Here is a 4452-nt window from a genome sequence, read left to right as displayed (position 1 = left end):
GGGGCTGGGGCAGGAGCAGGGTCTGGGGCAGGGGCAGGGTCAGGGACAGGGTTAGGTCAGGGTCAGGGTCAGGGTCAGGGTCAGGGGCTGGGGCCTGTCCACACGGCAGTCTCCCTCACCAACATCTCCACCATGCTCCTAACAACTGGTACGCCCAGCTGTTTTCCTCCATCTCACCCACCACCGCCATCATAGAGACTTCAAAGCCACAAAGAGGAGGCTTGCACTCCGGCCTCAGTGCTTCAGCTCTGGCATCACTCCCTCCCTGATGTTCTACTAAGAAGACCTGGACGTCGTCATTTGGGTAAACGTAAGGGTCTCCCTCCCGAGTCTTTCTCCTCCTCGTGCCTCCTGCCCCGCCCCCGGGCCTTCTCGGTTGGCCCGTCCACTGCAGGGACGTGGTCTCCGTGCTCCCACCGCCTCTTTGCTCTCACTCGGTGATGCCCTCACGTTTTGCTCCTCACCCGAGGACCTTTCCCACTGATTTCTAGAGAGTGGGAGAGGGGGAGGGGCAGAGAGAAACATCGCTGTGAGAGGGACACGTGGATTGGCTGCCCCTTGCATGCGCCCCAACCAGGGCCTGGGCAGGGGAGGAGCCTGCAACCGAGTCCGTGCCCTTGACGGGATCGAACCGGGCCCTTTTGTCCGGAGGCTGCCGCTCTTGCTATCATCCATGTGCTGAGCGAAGGCCCCGGACGCCCGGCTCCTGGCGGCTCTCTCTTCCCTTCACTGCGCTTGGCCGTCCCTTTCTCCCCTCAGGGAAGCGCTCCTCCTGCCAAGGCGGACCCCTCGGCTCTGCCCCCCACTGCCTCCCACTGGACCCTTTTTCCCTCTTAGTTTTCGCTTTTCTTGCTCCTCTTCATTTTACAAATTCATTTTTTTTCTTGAAAATAAAAAAAATCCTTCCCGACTCTTTCTCCCTTCCGTCTCCCACCTTCCTTTTCTGTGTGATGTCTCAAGAGACATCTCACCACCCTAACCAGCCACTTTTTCGGGAACTGGTAGAATTTCCCTCATCTGTAAAACCTGTGGGTTGACTAGAGACAATTCTTAGTTTCTTCCGTATTCGCCATTCTCTGACTTTGTACCCACTACCTCCCTTTCCTCACCTCCTACTCATGCCTCGGCCCATGTAAGGCGACTTCTGCCCTCTGGTAAGTGGAAACTGTCTTCTCAAAATCTGTAATCACCTCGTCCCGAGCCTAAGCCATCTTCTCAGCCCTCCCGGCCCGGCCTCTTTGAAGCACCAGAGGTGCCTCCCCCGCTCGGCTCCTCTCTGATCGTCCTCAGGCTGGCTGCTCACCCTCTCTTTGGGGATCCTGTCCACTCAGAGGAGTGACCCCCAAATCGATTCCTCTGGCCCAACGCCCGGGGCTGCATCCCTGCTGGCGGCAAACCTCCACCTGCCGGGCCAGCGCCTCCCCCCGCACTCCCCAGTCCACGCAGCGCACCTCCCATGACTGCGTGGTTGTTCCGTGTACACGTGTAGTGTGTTTCAGTAGATGGCACGTGCTGAGGGCAGTGGCTTTATCTCGCTTATGCCCACTGTCTAGCAGAGCACCTGGCTCCCATCGGCAGCTGGATAAAAATGTACTGATTGTGTCTGAAATGGACTCGCCTTTCCCCACGGCCACGCATCTCCTTTGTTCAGGACATTATCACCTTTCCGATTCCCTAAGCTCAACACTTGGAGTCATCTAAGACTCCTCTTCCCTCACTGGTACCACCCAACCCGTTGTCTTGACATCCTCTGGAAGTTTACAAAGTCTGTTCCCTCTTTTAATACCACCGGCAGTATTGGGACCTACGGAGTAAGTGTACGGAGTGAGTGAGCCTGATGAGGGTCCCATTGCTCCTGAGCGGTGTGGCCCGAGCACCGCACCGACGCTGATGAGCCTCGGTCTCCCGCTCTGGACATGCAGACCCACCTGTCCACTGGGCGCCGCAGGCAGGATTACCGGACGTAGGAAGGGAGCCTGGTCATACATAGACAGTAGGTGTTCAAACATCACCTTCCTCTTCCCGTGGCGTGTGCACAGCAGGCCGCAGTGCCACTGCCCCCGACCAGCCTGAGCCCTCTGCTGGCACCTCGGCATCCAACGCCGCGCCCGCCGCCAACCCCTGCTCCCTCGCTGCTGGACTTCCTCGCCCGCCCGCTCTTTTCCTCCACATACTCTGCTCTGGACGCCCGGCCTCTGCTCAAGCATTTCCCTGACCTCTGGTGCCCCCGCTCACCGCACACAGAAACGCTACCCATTGGCCAGCGCCAGCTCCCATGTCTGCCCTCCTCAGGGTGCTTTTCTGCACCCACCGCCGCCTTCCCCGCGGCTCACACTGCCGCCACTGGGGTCTCTCAGGCTATTTGCTGTGCGGCTGGGCAGCCCTTCAGGCCCCTTTCCTAACTCAACCCAGACCTGACTGGACCCCAAACCCCAAACAGACCTCCTTCCACCTCACCAGTCTCGTTCCCAACCCTGTTTCTCTAACTGAAACCCAGACACCTTCCCCGAGAACGGATCCCTGGCCCCGTCTCCGGGGGACACGCGCTCTCCCGCTTCACGGGAGGCAGAGTCACCCCGGGTGCCTGGGCCCCTCCCTGCCCCCACCTGGTGGACAGGAAGCCCGCTGCCTGGCCCAGGAGGTCAGAGGAAGCAGGGCCTCTGAGGCTCAGTATTTTTATCAGCCTAGGAAAAAGAGACACTGAAGCGGAAACCATGTGGTCAGAGAAAGTGAACAGCCCTCATCTCAGGGGAACCCCCAACAGGGCTGGGGGCCAGACACCAGGGAGGGACACTGGAAAGAGGGGGGCCTGGGGCCGGGAACAGGCCGTGCTGTGCTGTGGGTTATGTAACTTTTGCAAAGGGCCAGCAATGTGCTTAAAGCCCGGAGGAAACCTGGATGGAGGAGCAGACTTGGACACCAGTTTCCTGACGCTCACCTGTCAGCTCCCAGTCGGACTGTCACCCCACCCCCCACCAACCTGAGCTCTTTGCATGCCACTTCCGAAGCCCCCAGCTGTGAGCGGAACCGGACGCCTGGGCTGCTCACAGCCCGTCTCTTCTCTGAATCACAGCAGCTTCCTCTCACAGCCCTTCCTCTTCCTGCCCCACATCTGGCCGGTGCCTCAAGGCCTTGGGCCTCTTGGCTCTCTCTCCCCGGGGTCTCGTGCTCACCCCACATTCCCATGCCACGTTCGGAGGCTGCCCCTTCCCTCCTCCAAGGCCCCCCCTTCTACTCCCGGCTTCTCCCGCCGGCGGAGACTGGGCTCCCAACCTGAGAGATAAGCTTGATGCATAAGCGCCCTGCAGCAGACAAGTGCCCACGGCACTGGCCACCCTGCCCTTTCTTCTCCCTTCACTGCTGTGCCCGGGTGGGGGTGGGGGTGGCCGGGGTCAGTGCTGTCTAGTCCCACACCAGTCCAGGGGCTGAGAGCTGAGCATGAACAGCGGAAGGGGTGGCGCCCCGTCCTCCGCGGAACCCCAGGCCTTCTCCCTCCACCCTCAGATGTTTCTCTGGAGGCCAGGCCTGGCTGCCCAGCGATGGAACCCAGGCTTCATGGGGGCAGAAGCTATGGAGGGAGCTGAGGCTTGAGCTGTCGAACTCACTCAACGTGTTTGGAGGCTTTGCCTAGAAATACACGATAAAGATTTATTCACAGGTTTGCAAACTGGAAGCATAACTAGGCAAAACCCCAGAAGTGTTTCCGAGTAAGAAGGAAAGTTAAGCGTCCTGGTACGAGTGCACTCTGGAGAGTGCCAGGACCCACCGTCCAGGAGGGCGCCGTCAGACCCGGGTGGTCTGGTCACACCGTGTCTGGGTGATGGATGTCAGGTCAAGGCGTAGTGAGGCCTCCGGGGGTAATCGGGGGTATAGGAGGCACTGACACAGGCCGGGAAAATGCCGAAGGTTACGCTCCCAGACCGGTTAAAATGAGCACAGAATCGTTGCCTCAGGCCTCAGCCAACTTGGCTTTAGTGACTGAGCAGCTTGACTAGAGTGAGTCCATGTTACTCCTTCACTCTCCGCGGGTGTGGGTCCCTGGTTGCCCAAGAACAGACAACCCAGGTTACATAATTTGGCTCTTTCCGCCTACTTCCCCTGGTCCTAATTTTAGCAACCGAAATTCCACTCCCCCACAGGGCTCCTCCTGCATCCTGCTCCTGTCCCGACCTCTCACAACCTCCTCGTGGCCCCCAGCCCCGCTGCCCCCCTTGGACCATTCGGTGACTCAGCAAGGGAAAGCCCTGTCTGTCGGGGAGGCAGTGAGTGGGGAGGAGGATGTGGTTCTGGGGGGGTGGGGTGGGGGGGAGGGAAACTAGTTTTGTTCCCTTTTTTGGCGGGTGTTCACATTCATCTCTTGGGCCCCCAATTACCGAGGGGAACCCAGCATAGGGAGAGAGTGAGACTGGAGGGCGCACTGGCCTGCTCAGGGCCAGCCTGGGTGGGCACGCA

At 59.7% G+C, this 4452-nt stretch overlaps 1 long non-coding RNA gene across 1 annotated transcript; it reads right to left on the bottom strand.

Annotated features, from left to right (window-relative positions):
• Positions 1-3628: 3628 nt before the first annotated feature.
• On the bottom strand, positions 3629-4452 carry LOC107184515. The gene is made up of 2 exons (XR_001515364.1): positions 4374-4452; positions 3629-4038 (listed from the first exon to the last, which is right to left on the bottom strand). It is a non-coding gene; the product is annotated as an uncharacterized LOC107184515 (long non-coding RNA).

The sequence above is a fragment of the Myotis davidii genome, unplaced genomic scaffold, assembly GCF_000327345.1.
Source record: "Myotis davidii unplaced genomic scaffold, ASM32734v1 scaffold1006, whole genome shotgun sequence".
In the NCBI taxonomy this organism is placed as follows: domain Eukaryota; kingdom Metazoa; phylum Chordata; class Mammalia; order Chiroptera; family Vespertilionidae; genus Myotis; species Myotis davidii.
Note: the sequence above shows the minus strand (reverse complement) of the source record. Positions and strands in the feature narration are given on the sequence as shown.